Below are 24,544 nucleotides of genomic sequence, written 5' to 3'. Positions count from 1 at the left end.
GTTTTTGATTTTTCTAATTCGATTTTAAAATTTAAATTAATTTAGTTGTCTTTTTTTTATTTGCTGTGTGCCATTCAGCCAGATTGGCACAGCGCGACCTTCCGGCGGGACAGAAAAAAACGAATAAAGGCCTTAGTAACGAAAAAGTATTGCGAAGGCGGGTAGGAATATTCTAGAATTTTTATTTTTAAAATTTCGATTGAAGAGTGAATATTTCTGAGAAATAGAAAAAGACGGCCATTTTGACTGAAAGGGACAAAAAAACAGAACAACGACAAATATTGTGGAAAATGGTCGCACAAGAGACGAGAAGTACGAAGCCTCTTATCGTGGCAACAACACACGATAAGACTCTTAGCAGTGGATATTAGTGGAGAAGGAAGCTTCAGTGGGGAAGGAATATTCCACGGAACCCTCCCGTGCCACAAATTGGGAGAGATAACAGCGTTATCTCGGGAAGATTGCGGGAGCGGAGGCTTGGTCCCCCAGAGACTGTTGTATGTGAAGGGACTATATAAAACTGACTTTGTAGCTACTTGGATGTCGTAGAACTCTGAATGAACACCGGTATAATTTGATATTTTAGAATATGAGTAGCTAGAAAGAGGAAAGGATTTAATATAGAACTGTCACACAAAAACATATTAAAATAGGTTGTTCGAGCCGTGTTTTTAATGGCAATCACGTAGTCTGAGGATCCGAGACTCAGCTATGTGGTTGTGTTCGCATGTAAACGAAAGCTGATCAAAAGTCGTTTGACTGATGGCCTAAAAATAGTAACTTTTTACTTAGCCCTAAAAAGACCAGAAAATCAACTGGCAAGGTCGAGACGGTGAAAAACGAGTAGGATTAAGGTAACTGACGTCTGCCAGTCGTTAATAGGTACTTTTTCTAAGCTCCGTCGCTGTGTAGTATTTGGGCGAATGTTACACTGATTTGTAAAATTCCCACTAACCGCTTATCATGGGTTAGTTCAGTCCCCTAAAGTCCAGTCAAAATCCTTTTTTTTTTTACCTCTATGCTGCTTCAAGATGAGGAAAAACAACAAAGAATGTACAAGCAAAGATTGCTTAAAACCTTCAGGACTGATAAATTGGATTAGATGTGATTTTTGTTCTAGTTGGTATCATATCAGTTGTGTAAATATTTCTCTTAGCGACTCTAAGAAAACCCAATGGTTTCAGTGTCCTTTATGCATTGATGTAAAATCTGTTAATAAAGCAACAGTAGGTAATGATTTAGTCTAGACAATTATGTTAATACAGCCATCTCAAATGTCCGAGTACTCAAGAGAGTACCAAAAGACTCGCGTGTTCCCTTGGCGGAAAGTCTGTCGGACAAAATAAATGACATCGTCTACAATGTAGAAGATGTTACAAAATGGCTAATTTTTTTAACGTCGTTCTTGTTTTTTTTGGAGCAACCGAAAAGAAGTGTACGCAAACAGACCACAAGCATGAGCTCTTTGATAAATAAAAAAATTCGAGCAAATGACGTGTCACTTCCAAAACCCCATCCCCAAGTTTCAAGCCCGCCTCTGAGTGACCTCGAGCAGAGAATAAAGTTAATAAGTAGTAAGCTCGATGAAGGAATTGTAAAGGGAGGAATAAGGCTTGCTGCTTCGGATGACAAAATAGCTCCTTTTTCAACTGATAACTATCAAAAATTGTTGTCTAAGCACCCGCAGCGAGCCAAATTTGCAGCTCCAAATCCAGAAAAGTTGGATAGTTTTTTCGTAACCGATTTTGACCTATACAAAGCGATAATGTCCTTTCCAAACGGATCAGCAGCAGGTCCTGATAAAGTGGTTCCTCAAATTTTTAAAAATCTTGTTAGTAAGTCGAATGGCAGTGCAGGACTTAATTTTCTGAAATCGCTTACTAAGCTGATAAACCTCATTGGAGATGGCAAAATACCCGAACCACTAAGACCTTTCTTTTTTGGCGCAAAGCTTATCGCCCTCATAAAGATCTACGGAGGGTTGAGACCGATTGCCATAGGCAACACGCTGAGACGTATCGCGTCTAAATGCGCTGGAAGCAAGGCCCTCTCCGAGCGACAAAAATTTTTCGGAAACGTACAGGTAGGATGCGGTACCAAACGAGGAGCAGAAATAGCTGCGCACTCGTTTCGAAACCTAATTGAACGCGACGACAATCCAAAATGCACTGTTATTTTAAAACTAGATTTTAAGAATGCCTTTAACTCTTTAAACAGAGAAACAATGCTGAATCATGTTTATTCAAATCGCCCCGAATTGTATAATTACACCCATTGCGCGTATGGTAAACCTAAATACGTTTTTTACGGAAGCTCTGTCATAATGTCAGAAGACGGAACTCAGCAAGGTGATCCTGAAGCTCCACCCCTTTTTGCGGAAACAATTCATACACTGGTCAAACAGTTGGAGTCGAAAATTAACATCTGGTATTTAGATGATGGGAATTTAGCCGACGACTATAAGGTAGTACTCCGGGACCTTAAAAACATTCTGAAATTGGAACAAATTTACGGCCTGAGCTTAAACACTGAGAAGTGTGAACTTTGTTTTTTGGGAACGACTACTAGTACACAGTATAATTCAATTTTAGCACAATTTCGAAAAATATGCTCCAAAATTAAAATAAAAACAAAAGAAGAACTCCTCATTTTAGAATCTCCAATCGGCGAACTTTGCCGAAAAGAATTGGAGATGGCAAAATATCATCTACGGCGATTTGGAGTCTATCATCTACTCACATTCCGTCTGTTTTAGAACCACGACACCTCTACAGGACCGATCAGAAGCGACCAGACGGTTTGACGCTCGTTCCATGGGCTGATGGTAAGCAGCTCTTGTGGGATGTAACGGTAGTAGACTCCTTAGCTCCTTGTAGGATTAATGCCGGTCTGTTCGTAACCCTAGTACGGCTGCCGCTGAAGCGGAAGAGCAAAAAATTGACAAGTATAAAAATCTTGTAAATGATGGATAGCTTTTTCAACCGCTAGCTTTTGAAATTCAGGGCGCGGCCGGCCCCAGTACAGAAGTTTTTTTGAGCAAGCTTTGTAAGAACCTAAGCATATGCACTGAGGAACCCAGAGCAGGCAGCTTTTTAAAACAGAGAATCTCCCTGGCAATACAGATTGCGAACGCCTCTTGCGTACTCGGAACAATAAATGACAAAATAACTTTCGACGAAATTTTTTACTTGTAACACTTGTATATTATATTATCTCGTGTCGAGTTGCGTGTTCTTATTGAAGAAACGTAACCCGTATCGATTTTAATTGAAAAGGACTTAAACACTTGTCACCTTCTTTTATCATTATCACTTCCATATCTAGAAAATTCCAAGGATTTTGACTGGAATACATGATGTTGTGGATGGCCATCGACAACAGAAACAAAACAAATCCAAATAATCAAAATCATCCCCCCATTCTCGAGAGAAATTGTGAAGTCAGCTGAAAATCTGGCGCAGGCATATCGAAGTTGTGCTTCTGATATACTTAAACAATTCCCCACAACAATGCAACAGAAGATGACAATCTCAAAAACAATAACAGTGACGAAAGATAACCGCAAACTTCATACACTGACAATTATTGCTCCTCCCGAAGCAGAGCAGTTCATAACTAGCATCAAAAGCGAAGGAATCAATCTACTTAACAGGACGGTATTTCCCATGGGATGCTTTCCAAGGTCTCATAGACCCAAGAACATTTACCCTAAACTAGCCAAAATCGAATTGTCGATTTTGCCTTATGTATGTAACGATATTGAAGCGAAATTGATTCTCCAATTGCCAGAAGACATAATTCATAGCCCCATATTCCAACGTGAGACCTGTATCGTAACTGAACAGGGTCAGTATGTTTACACAGGAAGAGCAATTTTAGAAGTTAAAATACAAAACGAAGAACAAGAGAAAAAGCAGACGGACTGGTCTTACAAATCGAGGATGGATGGCTTCAAAATGTGGGAAGGTGTAGAAATCTCGTTTCACATACCTTCCTTACATGAATGTCAAAAATGCAAGATGTCTGCATGCCGAGAAAAAGTCATCACAATGATTGGTGCAACATAGGAAACCCAATAACCAATAATCCATATAATCAGTGTCCACAAAAACCAAGCTCCAATAATGCCAGCGACGAGAAAAACTATGACGAAACAACAAGCGATAAGTTTTGTAATGGTACCGAAAATGAAGAAGGTAAGAATGTCAAAACATCATAATCTAGAGTTTTGATTAATGAATCTAAAACAAACAGTGCAGCAACTCCAAGCGAAAAAAAAAACAAAAGGATGAAGTTTTCAACAATCAGGTCGTAGATTTTCATTCTTACTCTGCAAAAGAAAAAAAGACAAATTAAATATCGAAAATAACAGATGAAAATGTTCCTCTGACGGAAGAATGCTTACAAAAAGAGAGCGTGAAACTTCACCAACCTCTTGGTCAGTTTTAACACGGAAGAAATGGCCCGGAAAAGACTTGGTTGGACGGAAAATTTTAGCGAAATTTCTATGTGCGAAAAACCAGATATTTTTTTCCGTTAACATTTTCAGCATAGGAAATCCAGCTAAATTAAACTCACTTATCAAAGAATGCCAAGTTTTAAAAAAATTGCCTTAGTCTCATTTTGTGCATTCAGGAAGCAAAAATATGGGAGAGAGAGAATCTCGACCGGAAAGTTGGACAGCTGAAGCTGCACAATGGTTCAGAAGATTAAACTTGTTCAGTTAAAACTACTCATTGCAGAAAACTTCTAGAATTGCTTTACTATTATCATTTACCTAATTCTAGAGTCGCGTCACTATGTGAGTACTTAATTTAATTTTCATGACTCTACTTTTGTGTTTATGTTGGAATAAAGCGAGTTTTAGGTGGATCCATCTGAAATGGATCAAAGGTCCACTGTCTAATAAAAACTAACTGTATACTAAAACTTCCAACCCTGCTTTCGCGTCTTTTAGGTATTTAGAGACCTAGCCATGGGAGCGTTCTTATTTCTAGAGTGGAGGGTATTTTGCTAGTGGCCTCGAGGCGGTAACACGATGTGTAGTCTCATGTGTTACACGAACCGATTTGGCTCCGACTGAATGAGGTAAAAAGCACGAGAGCCAATGGTTATAGGGCCTGTTTTTCTTAACCTCATTTGTGTTATAAATAGGCGGCTGTTACAAAAATTCATCCGTTATCTCTTCGCTTGACTCTCAGAAGTAATTTTTTATGCTGAATTCGAAAAGACCATCTCCTAGAGTAATTGTTTATGCTGAATTTTTCGGAGATCACTATGAAAACACTTTCAACATGAAAGTGAAATTGAAGAAACTCACAACACAAAGTATTTATAACACACAGAGACTCTTTTTGTGTAGAAGCACGCTTTGGTCGTAGGTTCTAAGCGAATTACGTGTCGGCAAGTGATTCCTACGCAATCGCCCGGAGGGGAACAGTCGTTCTGGGTGAATACTGATTCTTTCTTCAAAAAGGCGCTGGATTCGTTCATATCCACATGCCGTATTGACGGGGATTAATGATGTACCTTTAACGAGAATAAGGACGTGCCTTCAACTTCCATTGCATACAAATTAACGCCAATGTACTTGGCGCTACCTAAGGCAGTCCACTTGTCAAAACTGAATGAGGGCAAATTAGAAGTTGGTCTATTCGATAAATTTACACGAATTTGTTCAACAAGAGCATTGTTTTCAGTATTCATTAAGGTGCTAACCTTGTCACGAGTTACATTTTATCCAAGCAGGTTCCATGTCATTTTGAAAATCGGATCGTTCACAAGCTTATTTAATGGCGATTTAAGTCCGTTCACATACTCCACCAAAACGTCACTGTATACTGCGGATTTGAGTGTAGTCTTCTTTTTCCACTTTTTTTGGTATCTTCGGACGGCAATGATCTTGGATTTCCTCGTCTGTTTAAGAATCTGACATTTCTTTTCATAAAAATAAATGATGCAAAAAATTAATAATACAAACACTGTTTTTCTTTATTAAAAAAATAAAAATAATATTTGAATTTTAAAATAATGTTAAAACGAGCTAAAAGCTAAAAGCAATACTTGGATATCATTCAAAACTCGTTAATACTCGAAAAAATACTCGTCATCTTGAAATTCTCGAGCTCGGAAACTCGAAATTAGGAAAATATTACTCGAACTCCAAATAGCAATTACTCGAACTCGGCCCGAGTACTCGGTAATCGACTTGTAAACACTGGCGAGGAGTACAGGAGCCGAGAGCTCACATTAAAGTATTAATCTGACATGTAGCATTTTTTTGAACTAAAACACAGAATGACTAAATATATTAATTGTTCAATTTTTCAGCTGTGCACGTACGGCTGTGCACAATTGTTCAGCTGTTCATTTGTTCAATTGTTCAGCTGTGCACGTACCGCTGTGCACAATTGTTCAGCAATTATTCGGTTGTGCAAAATTTTTCAGCTGTGCACTATTTTTTTTTAAATTTAACCCTGGAAATGTTTTCAAAAAATTGAAAAAATTGGGAATAATTTGGGACATGTGTTCGAGAACGAAATTTTTCCAAAACAAAAATTCCAAAAAATCGTTTGAACTATTATGTAACTTTCTTAGATGTTCATTAATTTTGATATTGATCATTTTGATTTTAAAATTCTTTTTAAATGTAAATACTTTGACTTTTAGTTGTGTAGAGTAATAGTAGTAGTAGTAGTAGTAGTAGTAGGAAAAGACTTGAATTCACAGTTAAGGCAGTACAATAGATTCTAGGTGGAACGTATAGATCTAAGATTACAACATTACAGAACAAAATATTAGCAAATTATGATCGGCAATTTAAACAAAATATTTAATAAAGAAAGTACACGAATTGATTAGCTTAAAAGAAATTCGTTTTTGAACCACATCGATTTTAAGGTCTCTTGAGAAAATGGGTAGGGTAGATTCAAAGTTTAAGGTACTGAGTTTTATAAGTTCGTTTGCAGTACGGACAGCTCTGATGAAGAAGTTGTTGTCAGATTCGAATCGTCTTCTATTTTTAAATGCACACTGATTTGTACTAGCAGAACAAGCAGAGTTGGCGGACCTAATCAACTCGAATTCAACCGTGATGTCAAATTTTTTTTGCCAAATTTTGCATAACAAAATAACATCAGTACGAATAAGTTAGGAAGCAGATAGGAAGCATGTTGGGCATCTGTAGGCATTTGTCATAGTCATTCAAATTTGACACTCATTTAGAAAGGCGTTTTTGCAAATTTTTGAGTGTGCCAAGGCTGTAAATTGAAAGTGATTATACAATGGAGCTAAAAATAACAAGGATAGAATTAATGATTGATAGAATAAAAGTTTAAGTTGCTGTTTAATTTGAAAAAAAGGCACATTTCTGCGTAGAAATTTAAAAGTTTTGTTGTTGATGCCAACATGCGAAATCCAATTGAGTTTGTTGTTGATAATCAGGCCTACACCTTTAATATCCTCGGCACTTTCTAATGAAATGTTATCCTATGTTAAAATGAATTGTGGATAGCCAAAACTCAAAATCTTCGTTTTTGAACAATGAAACGAAAGTTCATTTATTTTTGCCCATTCAGAAAGTGTGTCAATATCGCGTTGAATTTTTTCAGGCGATGAAATTGAATATAGTTTTAAGTCATCGCAAAACAAAAAAATAAACACTATGAACAAATTCATCAGGATGATCATCCATAAATATCAAAAAGAAGAGAGGACCCTAAACGCTATCCTGCTACACCAGAAGCAACATCTGTACCGTTGGATAAGGAGTTTTCTAACTTAACGCATTAAATTCTGTCATTAAGATAAGATGTAAGCAGATTTTTGAAATCAAAATCAAAGCCAAGTGTACAGAGTTTAGTTAAGAGTAAATGATGGGGCACTGAATCAAATGCCTTTTGTATGTCGAAATAAATAGATAGAGGAACATGGAAGGTTGCTATTAGGTTGGCATAGATGAGATCTAAAAAAGTTATCATCTGCAATACAGTACTTCGAGATTTCATGAATCCATGTTGCTGTGGTTTAAAGATCTTCATAGCTTTAAGATAATGTAATCAAACAAGATGCGCTCAAAAATAAGCGACATTTTTTTGTAAAATACTGATTGGTCAATAGTTTGTGATATTACTTGATGATCCTGATTTGTAAAAGGGGGTAACATATTATAGTTTCCATTCGGATGGCCAAAAACAGCTAGAACCGATTGAATTTAACAAAATGCATTTGGATGGGGACAAAATATCGGAGCAATGTTTCGTGACAAAAGATGGTAACGCATCAGATCCCATTGAGCAGCTATCATCACAAAATTCTAGACGTCTTTTAACAGCAGCGTTTGTAATCAAAACATCATCCAGCTGGAAGATTTCAAGGGAAGAAAACATAATATCAGTGATAACTTTCGGATCAAAGATTGATCCAAAAAAACTCGGTAAACAATTGTAACTTTGATTTGGGCGCTTTAGCAGTTTTGTCAACAAATTTCAAAACAGAATGATATGAAGAGGCTTGGTTAAATGATCTAAGAGACTGAAAACAATGGTTTGAGTCTTGATTATTTAAACTTTCTACATAATTCATTTTATCAAATTCAATAGAGACAGATAAATCAGAATTTATTCTCATATATCTTAGAGATAAACTTAGGTTCCAATTTTTTGTATATTTTTTTTTCATTTGAAGCGCGCCTTTTTATGAGATTCATTGTGTGAGATGATTAATAATGTGGCACTAAGAAACGTTTTGGACGTTTATATTTGGAAGAAGTTGAAAAAGCTGCGTATAATAGAGAATATCAATGAGAAGACAAGATAGAGATAGCTGGGTTGATGAATGAACTACATAAATTGTTCATGTTTGCATTAAGCATTTGTTTGGAGAAAGTTAATTTGGAAAAAATATTTCGATATTTTTGACAGATTTGATGGACAATAAGTTTTCAATTTCAAAGATAACAGGAATGTGATCCGACAATCTAGTGATTGGGATACTGAATCGAATAGAATCAACTGTCCCAAAAATTAGATCAAGACAGTTTCCTTTCACGTGAGTTGGTGCATTTTTGAACTGGTTTAGCCCAAAGTCACTGACAATATCTAAGAAAGCTCTTTCGAATGTCTTGTTTCGATATTTGTTTGCCAATTAATACCAGGTAAATTAAAATCACCCAAAATGAAAACATCAAAAGTTGCACCATAGTTGTGAGATGTAGAATACGATTTAGAGGAATGACTGTAAGCTGGAAGATATGCTGTAGGTGTAACAACCGATTCATGATAACGGGAATTAAAATCAGGATTATAGATTACGAGGAAGGACATCAGACTTGTGTTAGAGGGAACTACACATGCAACAGAGAATGGAAAATCGGGAAAAGAAAGGTCGCTAATAGTAAGGTTTTTGTTATCTGATATAATAAGAACGTCGCCGTGTTCGCCATAATTACGGTCCCATCTTGATACAATTTGGTAGGAAGATTTCGCTGGATAATCAAGTCTCGGTAAGAAAAGCAATTGAAACAGCTAGTTGTTGAATAAAATTCAGTCGTTTCTCGTGACTGCAAGTAGATTGGATATTCAGAAGTACACAATTTATATTTTTTAGTGAAGCATTTAATTCTGAGTTGTCAATTTGACCTCAATAAAATCACTGTAGTTGTTTAATTGGAAATTTTTCTTCTCCTTGTTTTCCACATTTATCATCTCGAATCTTTTGGCAAGAATTTTCTGTTTGATTTCCATGTCCAAGCTCGAAAAAAAACCTATTAACGCAAGCAGGAACGCAAAAATACTTCAAATGATTGCTCCTGGCGATACAGCGATCCATGAAGTGAGCATTATTTGCCGCAATCAAAATTGGGCGACACGTGCGACGTTCATTATTGGTTGTTTGAGATTTCCAAAGTCTTCGAGCTGAAGTAATGTTATTTTCAGATTTTAGACCGATACGCTGCATTATTTCCGCAAGAATTTTGACATCAGAATCGACGCGAGCATTGAAGGTGTTACCCAACTGAGGCACACCGTTGATCACATATTGGTTCACATTTTTTTGTATGTCGGCAGGTGGTGTCTTAGTATTGCCAGTACCATTCGTTAATACATCAATATAGTAGTAGTAGTAGTAGTAGTAGTAGTAGTAGTAGTAGTAGTAGTAGTAGTAGTAGTAGTAGTAGTAGTAGTCGTAGTAGCGCTTCTGTGCTGGTCAGCACAATTGGCTATCACCCCAGTCAGTTTGCGAGTTCTATAGATTAGTCTTGTTTCTGCAGTTATTTATCAAGCTGTCACAGCCAACTCTCCACGTGCATTTATTCAACTCTTCATATTCTTCAAATCTTCTCCAGAAAACACGTAATATCATTTTTTTCAGTCCATTTTTCTGACGCAGATCAATTTTTACAAAATTTGCTAGTCTGCATGTCTGATAAAAGAAATTTTATTCCAAGATTCTCTTTCTTGGTCTCTGCAGCTGAAACAGATTACAGCACGAGGAATCTGTGTAGAAAGGCAAGTCAATTAGTTCGTTATCATATCTACCCAAAATCAGTTTGGACCATAACAAAAGGTTGTTTACTTGAATGTACATAGAGAGCGGTAATATTCCCAAAAGTTCGAGACAAGCTTTGTAGCTTCCGCCAATTGGTGATATCCACTTAACGATGCGCTTCTGTACATTTTCTAACATACCCATTAAGTTTTTGCTCAACCCATAGCAAGGACTACCGTTAACTCATATTGGCACTATCATTGACTTATACAGATTGAGCTTCGTTGTCCAATATATATTTGAAACGTTACGTTTGTTCATGAAGAAAACTTTTATTGCCTTCTTACAGGCTTTTTCGATGAGTTGGTCCCATTTAAGGTCACTCGAGAGTATCAAACCTAAATCTGATTGCGTTAACTCTTTTTGAATTATGTGATTTCCAAAATAAAAATTCTTTTCATTACTGTTGATAGAAACATGAGCACAATTATCCATGATGAAAGGCATGTGATTTGTTTCAGTCCATTTCAAAAGTGCGTTTAAGTTTTTTTGTACCAAATTGTGTTCTGTTCCAATGCTTATAGATTTTGCATCATCGGCAAACATAAGAGGCAAAAGATATTTGCATTTTGAAGGCAAATCGTTCACAAAAACAAGGAAAAGTAATGGCGCAAAAATGCTCGCCTGAGGTACTCCACTTGTTATTTTAATTTCCCAAGAAAATTCGTTGTTAACTCTAACAAATTGGCTACGATCTGTTACATAAGACTTCAGTATATTTTGTAATTTAACTCTAATACCGGTTTAAACTAGTTTTTTAAGGAGCACACCATGATCCACGCGGTCGAAAGCTTTGCTATAATCAGTGAAAAAAACATCTATTTCCTTTTGATTTTCAATACCATTATACCCTTTTTGAAGGAATGTTAATAATTGAGTAATTGTCGATCGATTACTTCTAAATCCAAACTGTGAGCTGTGTAAAAATTGTGAATAGTGGTTGTATAACCGAATGAACAAAATCCGCTAAAGAGTTTTGGAAGGGATCGATAGAAGAGACACTGGGCGGTAATTTGATACATCGCATTTGTCGTTCTTTTTATGGAGAGCAGACACTGTTGCAACTTTCCATATTTTTGGATAATCGCCGATTTGCAAAATTTTTTGATAGATCTGTGTAAGAGAAGGGGATAGAGAAATACAGAGTTTGTGAAACAAAAAAGGTGGTAATTCATCTGGTCCTTTACTTATGTTAACATTTAAGTTTTTACAAATTTTCATTGCTTCTTTTTTTTCGATGCTTACTTCCTTTAGAACTGGCATACCAGCAGACCAATCGCGAGAAAACGCGAATGAACTGGATTTACTATGAACCGAATAAAAAAACTTTGCAAAAAAATCTTCTTTAACTTTGTCAGAATCAGCAGTGAATTCCTTGTTAAACATTCTGGGTGGTAAATTTGATTTTCTAAAGGCTTTAAAGTTGGAGGTTGATCTTCCTTGTGCTAATTTATCTTCGTACAAAATTTCGTCCATATTACTAGATGTATTCACCAATTCTTGTAAAATTTGTACTTTTGTATGAGCTTCTGGATTTTTTCTTCTTGCAATTTGCAAGCATTTAATAAATTGTGACGTTTTTTGATTTATCCAGGGAGGCAATAACGCTCTATGAGCAGTTCGCTTAGGTATTGCTTCTTGTAAAGCATTTTGAAGCCATTTATACCACAATTCAGTTATTTTATCAGGATTGGACCAGCAATAAGGCTCAGGTTTGTTAATGATCAAAGTTTCAGTGAGCTTTTGATAATCACCTTTGCAATAGCTATACACCACCTCTGGGCAAAAATGTCTTTTCAATAAGCATTTTGTTTCAACAGACAGCTTCATTTTGATGGGGTAGTGGTTCGACTGATTTGACAATTCAGGTTCCACGTTTGCATTTGAATTGTCAAGTGCTTTTAGGCCATTGCTTACAAGAATTAAGTCAAAAATTCCAGTACTTGCTGTAAAAAAATCAATTTTTTGCTCTAGGTTGATTTGCTCCATTAGGTTTAGGAATTCAGTTTCAATCGGTAGACATGATGAAAGCGTATTTCAATTTATTGCAGGAAAACTGAAATCTCCGCACATAATAATTTCATCTACTTTTGTTTTGGCTTTCTTGATAAAATTGAATAAGTTTTGCAGATCCTTAGATGTAAAGGCATACTTGCTGTTGGAGGGGGTCAAATAACACGTAACCAGCAGAACTTTTTTTGTTTCCCATGAATACAGTACATGCAACTTTTGATCCATTTACTTCATAGCCGTGATTCAACCGCTCTGCCATAAATGCTCGATTAACACAAATCATTTAATCCACCGTGTGACGTAGTTTGTCCTTCTACTAATTTTCTGTTTGCACAAAAACACTGAAACTGAGGCAAAAATAATTCCCCCTCTAAAACGTCTTTTGTAAGCCAAGTTTCCGTGTACAAATTATATCATAAGTGTTACTAGAAGCCTGATTTGCTAAAACTTTACGTCTTTCGGATTTGTAAATGCTTCTTATATTATAACATAAAAAACTGATTTCTCCCGTTGATTTTTCTAGTCACTCGTCCAGATTAATAACTTGATTCTTAACATACAAGGTACCACGTTTACTCTGAACAGACTTCGGATCTACATTATCGTTGTTTAGTATTTCTTTTCTCTTTTTCAACTTTTTCTGTTCTTTCAGTTGTTCCTCTTTGTTCAGGAATTTTGAAAGAAACACGCGATACGCTTTACCGTTACGAGTTGGTTCGTATAATTTGAGCATTAATGACCTTGTTAACATTTTTTCAACAGTGTAACTATCTGAGAACTTAACTAATATTTGTCTCGGCTTAAGTCTGGTTTGATCAAAATTACCTAGGCGGCGGAGTTCTGATACTCATACGGAATTCTAACCCAGATTTGCAATAGCTCCCAATATGTTTGCTTCTTCATCATCAAAAATTTTTTTCTTAGTGGGACTTTGAGCGTGCGAACCATTTAAATCCTTTTCTGTTTTAAATTCCGGAATACCACTGAATCTAATTTCTGTTTCATATTCATTCACGGATTTAACAGATTTAACCGCAGAAGAATACTTAGCCTCGGGATTTGACGCGAATGGCTAGCTCAGCGCGCCAATCGAGGCCTTCACCTCCTCAACTGAAGTCTTCAGCTCAACCAATTCCTCTGATAGAGATGTTGATTTTTCACACATATTTTTCTTGGCTGCTGGAATACATCCGTCGCAAAGAAAAGTAACATTTTTGACCTCTCCAGAAACTTGTAGTCGTCCTTGCTGTATCCAACACATCCTCTGTGCACCCAGTGTTGACAGCTTTTGCACATAATCCAATTCTCTCCGCCATGATTGCAGCAAATGGAGCAAGAGTCATTCTTTCATGCCAACCTCGACCTCGTCCCAGGCATTTCGTTACATGAAACTATTTAATAAGGTAGATTGGAAGGTAGATAGGAAGGTAGATTGTCACTGAATGCCTTTACTATATTTTCGTTTAATTGTGCAGTGTGCCAGTTGGTCATGTCTGAAAGTTTGACCTTGAGAGACACGAAAATACGTAATTTTGGAGTGAAGTTTTAATTTTCAAAATTTCGAATGGAGCCTGTCATGCTCAGTTTTCTCGTACCAACTGAAAACAAAAAGTGAAAAATCAGAACATCCGAGTTTGCAATTGCGGGAAAATACTCATGAAAAACAGCAGGAAATTGCTATTCGCAATTTCCAGATATAAAATAGGACACGAGTAGAGCTGTCTTTCCCGAAATAGGAGGAGAGATAATAAAAAGCAGAGAGAACAACTATTCGGAACAAACTAGAGTGAACCTTCAATGGAAAGGTGGACAGCTTGAGTGTCCCAATGGTTCACACAAAAACTCCAATTCTAGAGCCAGAACTTACTTCTGTTACCAAAACTGACCAGTATTAAACTTATCTAGTTATATTACCTAATTCTTGAGTTGCTTACCAATTTAATTACTCCTTGTACTCTAGTGCATCAACATGTGAGTCCCTAATTTAAATTTCTCGAGTGTGTTTTATGATTGTTATGTTGAGATAAGGCGAGTTTTAGGTTGCTCCATCTGAAATGGATCAAAGTTCCACTGTCCAATAAAAAGTAACTTAACGGATTGTTCCGACCCTGTTTTTAACGGCGTTCATGTATTTTGGGTATTTTGAGACCTAAGTATGGGATTGTTCTTAATTTCTAGAGTGGGGGGATATTTTGGTAGTAGCCTTTAAGCTGTAACGGGTTCTAGTCTCATGTCGCAAGCGAACCGAATTGGCTCCGACCGTTCTTGAGGTAGAAAAACACAAGAGATAGTGTCCCTGACTCTTGAGCCAATGGTTATAGGGCCTATTTTTCTTAAGCCTCATATGTGACCGATGTAGGCGACTGTTACATAGTGTTTTTATGGCGCTCCTGAGTGTTTTTACGACATCATGACTACGGGGTCGAACCCACTTGACACAGCTCCGGGCTGCATGCCCATTCTAGAGTACCGGTGGTACGGTTCAGCGGGGACGTGTAAACCTTCCGGTTGTACCGTGATAGCTTTTTAGGAAAACTTGAAAAAACTTCCTGGTACGCTCTCCGAACGAGGCCTAGCTAACCGAGTAAAGGGGGGTAACTAGGGAAACAAAAACAAGAAAAAAGTTTAGAAAAAGGAACAAATACCATAAAACGAAAAAACAGTGACTTTGATACCGGATCATTTGGATCAAACCTTTATATTAATTAAATAGTATACCCATACTGTTTTATAAGACCGATCGTTTCGATCAATATAGCAATTTAAACCAGTGACTTCAAAAGGTGCCCGAGTGGGGGGCGTTGTTAAGGGTTTTCAGATAGATTGCAACCTAGCCGGACCACTAGGAGACTTGACTGGAAGAGGTGACCAGTCGAGTGGGAAAGTGGTTCACAAGGATCGAACCGGACCACTAGGAGACTTGACTGGAAAGGGTGACCAGCCGAGTGGGAAAGTGGTTCACAAGGATCGAACCGGACCACTAGGAGACTTGACTGGAAGAGGTGACCAGCCAAGTGGGAAAGTGGTGCTGCTGTCAAGTGCAGAACAGAGACAACCAGCACAGGATCACCACAGGAGGACGCACAGGGGTGTTCTCAAGTTGGCAAAGGGGTATCGTTAGAATCCAAATTACATTATAGGAGATAAGTGTAAAATTGGATAAGCGGAGTCCCATTGTTTTGAGGAAGTTTTTGCACAAGCAGGCCTGGAAACAGGTCTACGGTTTTCTCTCGAGAGGTTTAGCACCCGGCGCGTAAGGGATTTTTCGGCTTAAGAGGGGGGCTAAAGAGGGGGGAGGTTAGAAGGGGGCTGGTTAAGTTAGAGGTTAGCGGTTATAAATTTTAAAAAGGGGGGACACATTGGAGTAACTAATTGTTCGGCATCGTCGACTTAGTTACATTAGATATTTGCACGCGTTGGTTATAGGAAGCGGATATCCAAAATTAGAATCAGGTTAAGGTAGGTACCCTGGTCGGATCGGTAAGGGGGAACGGACATAGACAGTTTTTGTGATACCCCATAAGATCGCTAGCAGGGGGAGGAAAACGCGTGGCAATCGGGTACCAGACATTTTTTCGGACAAGATTGACATCAGTCAACCTTGAATTTCAGGAGAATTCACCCATCTGTTTTTGAAATTTTTTCCAGTTTAAAATTTTACGTTTTGGTGAAAATTTGTTGTTGGTATTTTAACGAACAGGTGATCACAAGATACTTGCGGGGAATTTAGAGTTTCAAATAGCCTGAAAAGACTGGATTAGTATTTGGGTTTCGACCATTAAGATAGGGATTTTGGGAAAATTTTTTACTAGAGCTCAAGTGGTGGTAAAAGGTACAGTGGTTCAATAGTCCCTACAACGAAGAAGAAGAGACCCGATATCCAAACACTCAGTGACGAGTCTTGGGAAAGTACCGAAGAAGTCTTGGGACATTGCAGTCTGGGGACAGTCTTGGGGCAACACAGTCTTGGGACAGTCTTGGGACAGTGCAGCCTTGGTACAGTCTTAGACCAGAGCAGTCTTGGTACGAAACAGTCTTGGGACATTGGTCTTGGGCCATTGGTCTTGAGACATTAGTCTTGGGACAGTGGTCTTGGGACATTGGTCTTGGGACATTAGTCTTGGGACAGTGGTCTTGGGACATTGATCTTGGGCCATTGGTCTTGGGACATTAGTCTTGGGACAGTGCCCTTGGGACTTTGATCTTGGGCCATTAGTCTTGGGACATTAGTCTTGGGACAATAGTCTTGGGACGTTAGTCTTGGGCCATTGGTCTTGGGACATTAGTCTTGGGACAGTGGTCTTGGGACATTAGTCTTGGGACAGTGGTCTTGGGACATTGGTCTTGGGACATTAGTCTTGGGACAGTGGTCTTGGGACATTGATCTTGGGCCATTGGTCTTGGGACATTAGTCTTGGGACAGTGGTCTTGGGACATTGATCTTGGGCCATTGGTCTTGGAACATTAGTCTTGGGACAATAGTCTTGGGACGTTGGTCTTGGGCCATTGGTCTTGGGACATAAGTCTTGGGACACTAGTCTTGGGACGTTGGTCTTGGGACATTAGTCTTGGGACGTTGGTCTTGGGAAATTGGTCTTGGGACATAAGTCAGGTTGAAGTAACCAATTGTAAAATCATATTCTCTATCCTATCCTAACATATCAAATTTTCAAGAGCTTAAGAAAAGTTGTTTTTAGCAAATCGTCGATTTCTTTTTTAAAAATTTTTTTGTCAAAAGAGGTTTTAACCTTAGAGTAGAATTTTGTAGATAATAATACTGTAAATAGTAACAATTGTAAATAATGAGGCGGAGCAGGGTACCGGTAGCTGAAAAAAGATCTACCGAAGCGAAGACAAAGTATAATTCGTCGCTACGTGAGACAACATCAATGGGTCCGAAGGTAACAAAGAAAAAATTTTCAGTTAGTATGGTCAGCACGAGGAGTACCACGGAGAACAAAGCAAAAGAGGGCACGGAAGGGGAACGAGTAGAACCCAACATCGAGATTGATCTAGAGACACCTGATCAAAGTGTGGATGAAGCAGGAAAGAAGACGACAGAGTCAACTCCAATGCCTAATGCGGAAGAACCTAACCCGAATCCCATAGAGTTCTCACCGATAGACAACGTGGAAGACACAACAGGCAACACGCCAGAAACAGTGAAGGATGAGTCTCAAAAGAGAACGTCTTTTACTGAAAGATTAGCAATGATGGTCGGAATGAGATCGAAGGACGCAGCAGTGGAGGAGACGAAAGTCGAGAAAAGCAAAACATTCGGAACCGTATCCACGAGAACGACAGAGACCGATCAGAACGAGGGTCAGAGAAAATCGGGACCAGTGACCAACTACAGGACAACAACGGACCATGAAACGACAACTCTTGAGTTAAGCGACTTGATGGCGAAGCTAGATCAGATAGATGAGAAACTGAAGCACAGCGAAGAGGATAGAAATGTGATAAGGAATAAAATGAGACACAACAAACATGAGTACTTGGACAACTATTTCCATCTAGCGAGAGCGACGGAGGAAAAGCTTCAGAAGATGTCTGACAAAGTAGAAACCACTGATGAAGAGCGAGAAAAGAACATCAGAAAAGACATGCAAGAAATGAAGCACCGATATGACACAGTGAATTGCCAGTTAGGGAGTTTGGAAACAAGAATGGAAAAGATGAGTAGGGAACAGGCTGAGAGCTCAAGTGCAATACAGACAAAGCTAGACGCTATTCTTAGGAATTCAACACAACAAGACAGGCCAGCTGCAGAGAGGACACAAGGTAATAGAGTGGACTTCGTGGAGCCTCAAAGGAACAAACGACAGTCAACACCGTTACCAGCAACCCGGGAGGCCGCGATTACGGCACCGGTGTGGGCCAGGGCCATTATAAAAAATGGAACAGCGAACACAACCAGTGGTCCAGGGGACTCCACGACTCACAACAACTTGGGACCGGATGCCATGACCTGGGCAAGCACCTGGGAAATGATGAACAGGACGCTAGAAGCCTTCGCCACGAGGAACACCGACTCGAGTGACAGAGGAGGCAACAAATCCAGGAAAACCTTCAAGAAACCGAAGAAGTTCAAAGATGATTCAGATGGATGTAGTAGTAGAGGCCACGGCGAAGAACGACCTAGCAATAGATTATGAGAAGGCGGCAGCGGAGGCCATCAACAAAGTGAAACAAGATCTGGCAGCGAAAGAAATAGAACAACGGTTGAAGCAAGAGATCCAAAGACAGAGAATGAACGAAACATTAAGTTGCGCACAAACAATACCAGAAGCTGCTAAGGGGTCGACAAAAAATGGAAACTGCAACACTGTAAAAATGGTTACAGGAAAGCCATTTGGCATAACAAAGATTGGGGCAAGAAAATGTCAATAATCACTGTGGGCGGCCACGAAGTAAAGAGAAACTTAAGCGAACCAAGTGACCAGACAATAATGCACATTGATGTGTACGCAGATTACTTGAGTTGTATAAGCCCACAAACGACTTCTAGAGCGTTGAGAGCACTACTCATGAGAGGGGGTAGCAAGTCGGTACGTGTTGATAGCAGGTACACAGAAGCTTATGGTCCACATGAAGTGATGCTAAACATAGATGGAATCAACATCTATACCAAAACAATGATAACATGTGATGAAGACCTAATTGGGCAAATCTACGTGGGAAAAGAAGAATTGAAAGTGAGATCGATCGGACACTGCGCCATGCTTGAAGAAGATGCGATGCACATCGGGACAGAGGCAGATGTGACAGGACACGTGCTAGACATAAGTGGCAAAAAGACTCAGTTACGTGGGTTACTTGATACGGGAGCAGTCTTGAGTGTCATACCAATCGAAACTTGGGAACGAATGGGCTTCAACAAAGATGATTTGATAGATTCGAGAATACGGTTGTCAGCTGCAAACAAAGGGGCCCTGCGGGTGTTGGGCAGAACGCCGATAATAGCCCTCAATCTGGGGGAACGTAACCTGTGGATGAGCTTTCTTGTGGTAGAAAACCTAGATGAGTCTGACCAATTTATTTTAGGCAGAGACTTCATCAGGAACTTTGATGTAGCGATTGATCTAAACAACGCAATGTTCAGGATACGGAACCCGGATAGGAGGTACGCAATCAAATCGGTAAATTTAATAATGGCAAATGAAACCAAAGCACCGGTATTCTTGAGTAGGAGGGTGAGGCTAAAGGCGAACGAGGCGGCGATTGTAAGCTTACGAATGAAAAATTACAATGAACGAAGTGACAACAAGCAGGTATGTGTAGTCCCAAACCCAAATAGTCAAAGTGCTGCTGTTTTAGGAAGATCCTTCTCGATTACGAAGAGCGGCCTCTGCGTGAGTGTCTTGTTGAATACCCTTGACATGCCAATCACGATACAGAGGGATCGGAAACTGGGATATGCTTTACCTGTTAAAACTCGATATGAAATGACTGAAAACCATAAACAAAATGAAGTTGTTGATTGTCCCAATCATAAGGACAAAACTTGTATCTTGAGACGATTGAATAAAATAAAAGATTCATCAGGTCTTGTGAAGTCACTTAAGTCAGAGACGGACGATGGACTATCGAGCTGTTCGAATTTCCCGGAACGGCCCCCATTAGACGAAATACAGGGTAATAAACCGGTTCTACCGGATATTGAACACCTAAGAGGCAAGTTCACGGACGAACAGCTCGAAGCCATCAAGGACGTACTAGAACGGAACGAAGAAGTTTTTTCAAGAAATAAGGCAGACATCGGGTGTTGTAATTTTGTTGAGCATGAAATAGAACTTGAGGAGAACGCGGTACCGCACAGGGAGGGGGCGAGGCGCATGACCCCACACAAATCGGAGGCGTGTAGAAAAGAAATCGAGACGTTACTAGAGTATGACATGATAGAACCATCCAAGTCACCGTGGGCGTGTGGAGTAGTGATGGCCAAAAAGAAAGGCGACCAGTTGAGGTTTTGTTGTGACTTTCGATACCTGAACTCCGTCACGGTGAAGGATGCCTATCCCATACCTAGGATTGATGAGAGCCTCTCGAAGTTGGGTGATGCAAAATTTTTTACGACTCTTGATTTAGGCTCGGCCTTTTGGCAGGTACCACTAAGGAAGCAGGACAGGGACAAGACAGGGTTCGCCTGCGAGTTGGGTCTGTTTCCATGGAAACGGATGCCGTTTGGACTTTGCAACGCAACAGCCACGTTTCAGCGGTTGATGGCACACGCGCTGATAGGCGTGACGAAGAAGTATGGCAATCTGGTAATGTGCTATGTGGATGACGTGGTAATAGCGACACCCACACTAGAGGACCACATTGAAAGACTTGACGAAGTACTTGCGTGTATGAAGAGGTCGGGGCTGAAGTGCAAACCATCAAAGTGTGAGATACTCAAGGACTCGATAAAATACTTGGGGAGGATGGTGGACAAACACGGCATCAGACCAGATCCAGACGCAGTAGAGGCAGTTCTAACTTGGAAATCGCCGAAAACGGAACACCAATTGATGAGCTTTCTGGGTTTTGCAAATTACTATAGGGAATTCGTCAAAGGCTATGCGGACAAGGTTTATCCGATGCAACAGTTAATGAGGCACAAGGGCAAGAAGTTCACGTGGAATAACGCAGCAGAAGAGTCATTCCAGAGAATAAAGAAAGAGTTGTGCGAGGCACCAGTACTAGGGATGCCAACAGAGAAGGGGATGTACGTACTGGATACGGACGCGTCGGTAGTAGCGATATCTGGAATTCTCCACCAAGAACAAGAGTGGAACGGGAAAACAGTCTTGAGACCAATAGCGTACGGGAGCAAAGTCCTAAGTGACACGGAAATGAAGTACGGAGCACCGAAAGCAGAGATGTTAGCGGTGGTTACCTTTGTCGAGAAATATAGGGCATACCTAGGCAGTGAGCCATTCAAGTTGCGAGTCGACAACCGGGCACTAAGCTGGCTGAAGACGTACTCAATGGACCAAAGTTACATTGGGAGGTGGATAGTTCGCCTGGACGGATACAATATGATAATTGAGCCCAGAACACGAGACAAACATCAAAATGCTGACAGCTTGAGCAAGAAGACGGAGTTCTACGAGAGACAAGAACAGAGGGAGGCAGATAGACTTGAGATCAAAGATGGCTTCTCCTTCATGAACAAGGAAACGTATGACAGTCTTCCTCTCACGGGATGGTTGGACAAATTAGGCAAACCAATAGAAGATCACCCCGAGTTACCAAAGGAAACTACAAAAAAACAATCTTGAGAAAGAACCGAGGGATACCGATAGGAGTAATGCTCAAGTCAAAGATCGTGAGGGAGACGCTCAAAGCAAAAGGCTACGATCTCAACCAGGTAGAGACGGGGGAAGCACAAATAGACGAAGACTTAAAGGGGTTACTCGAGAGACTAGCAGATGATAAGCCCGTGATTCAAGAAAACTGTAAAGAGGAACCTGAGGTCACAATACTGCGAAAGAGCGAGACAGCCAGTGATAGAAATACCTCGAAGGTGACTAACCTTGATGGGAAGGAAGTGGTGCAGTCACTGGTTGAAAAGATCCCAGCTGAATTACTTGAACAGACTAGAGTCAGGAGAAAGAGAGTGGATTTCAAGGCAGAAGCTGAAAACCTGGGACCAGGTCAAGAGTCCGGGGAGCGGTCCACGTCCACAGAAGAAGAAAACACAGAAGAAGAAAACACTGAAGGAGAAAATTTGTCCGGGGAGTGTGAAATGTGGGATGAGGACTCGGAAGCGAGCAGTGACAATCAAGATAGTCTCTGCATGATATTGGCGGAAGAAAAGATTAGACACCACGACAGGGAGCTACAAACAGATCTGTCCTCAGGAACCTTCAACTTGGACGTGCAGGAGATACGAGGTGGTGAAGAACTTGAAAGGATTGCAGTTTCGAGGAAGCCATTCAGGGAGCTATCATGCAATTCAAATGTGAGAACAAATCTGGTGCCGGAAGACGACATGAAGGTGGTAAGGAGGATAGTATGCGTGAAGCTGAATGACGACGTCCACAACCCTGGGGAGATGAATGGGCAGATCATGGCGCTGAAGGAACATGTCAAAGCGAGATATAGGCTGTCGGTCCTGATAAGAGCCCAGAAGAATGACAAGATGACAAGCAATCTCTCCAAATGGATCCGAACGGGGTCCAAGGAGAAAGGGGAACTTGAAGAAGACAGCTACAAGATCCTGAGCCAGTTCTACAAAGAGAGGAAAGAGTTACTCTATCACACGGCTGATGGGGTTGTAGCATGCAAGAGAAAAGAAGAAGACAAGATACTACACAAGCACAACCTCATCATACTACCACAATTATATCAGACAGAGGTGCTGTTCAGATCACATAATCAAATGGGGCACCAGGGGATAGACAAAGTGCAACAAAAAATACTTCGCAGGTTCGATTGGCCAGGATTGAGGAAAGCCTGTGAGAGGTGGGTGAATGCATGCCTGGCATGTTTGCAAGTGAAAGACCCAAGGAAGATGAAATTTCCACTCAAGTCGGTGGAAAGCTCGGAATTTAATGAAGTGGTGCAGATAGACCATCAGAAGATCTGTATGACGGAGTCAGGGTACAACCAGATACTGGTTATAATTGATCACTTCACAAAGCTAGCAGAGGCGGTGCCGTGTCAAACAGCTTCAGCAGAGGAGACTTGTGACCACTTGATAACCCATTGGATATCAAGGTATGGTTTTCCAATGACTTTTCAGTCAGACAACGGCAAAGCCTTTGTGGGGGACTTGACTAAGGAATTAATGAAGAAGTCACACATAGCTCAAGCACACTCGACGACTTACCATCCTCAGACCAACGGGCTGGTAGAAAGACAGAATAGAACGTTGGTGAACATGCTGAGGGTATACTGCTCTAGATACATGACGGACTGGGATAAGTATCTGCCTCAAGTCGTAGGGGCATACAACAGTACTCAACACTCGACGACGGGAATCAGTCCATTCATGATGTTGACAGGCAAAGAGAGAGCGATGCCTCTGACGTTCTTTTACCCAGAGTATGAAGGGAAGAGGACGTCGCCTCAAGCTTACGTGAAAGAGGCGATCAGGAGACAGCAGGAAATAAACGAGCTGTGCAGGAGGAACACTGCGCAACACAAATGAGACAGCGCAAGAAATATGATGAAAAAATATTACAGGCGAAGCCATATCAAGTGGGCCAGTATGTGTGGGTTTTCCAGAATGTGATACCGCGCAAAGGGACGAAGAAACTACTCAAGAAATGGAGAGGACCATTCATGATAAATGAAGTACATCAACAAGGACGGTTCTACCGCTTGAGTACTGGGCGAGCAGCACATTATGAGAACCTGAAGCCTCATGTACCATCCCCAAAGGACTGGTGTATACCAAAAGACATGGAAGGACTAGAGTACCTACTGGTGGAACTAGCATGTGAAGTGAAAGAGAAAGGCACCAGAGATAAAAATGATGGCAATGAGAACTTGAGTTTGGATGGCAATGAAAAAATAGACGCGGACTCTGAAGCGGAATCTTTTGTGGAAGAAGATTGGAACGATCCAGAGCAAGGTGAGGTGCCGAAGTGGACAGAACCAGACTTGTCAATACCAGCGGGGACAAGGAGTGGCAATCGCAAACGCACAGGCATGAGGTACAACAGGTACGGGGACGATTTCCTGATCGACAAGATACAGCCGGATGACCTCAGCAAAGAACTAATAAGTGTGGGCGAGCTGGCGGCAGATGGTGAATGGCAGATCATCGATGATAATGAACACTACCCACAGGAAGACTACTCGACGCCGGAGCGGGAGACGGATTTAGAACTGAGCGAGATAGAGAGGAGGGAGAATACGAACCTGAGGATATTAGAATGGATGCGCGACGTCAAGAACGGAAGCGAGGAAGGACAGAGCATACAGCAAGTTGATATATCAGCGGGGAAGTACACGAAAACGGAGGATCCTCTTTTCGGTTGGACGG

General features: G+C 40.3%; 1 protein-coding gene across 1 annotated transcript in view; it reads left to right on the top strand.

Moving 5' to 3' along the window:
• LOC134844553 (nicastrin-like) overlaps positions 1 to 24,544 on the top strand; it is a 56,021-nt gene that overhangs the window by 192 nt on the left and 31,285 nt on the right. The gene's annotated exons all lie outside the window — the stretch shown is intronic.

Source organism: Symsagittifera roscoffensis, chromosome 4 (genome assembly GCF_963678635.1).
Source record: "Symsagittifera roscoffensis chromosome 4, txSymRosc1.1, whole genome shotgun sequence".
Classification (NCBI taxonomy): domain Eukaryota; kingdom Metazoa; phylum Xenacoelomorpha; order Acoela; family Convolutidae; genus Symsagittifera; species Symsagittifera roscoffensis.
This window is presented reverse-complemented; position numbering and strand designations above follow the sequence as displayed.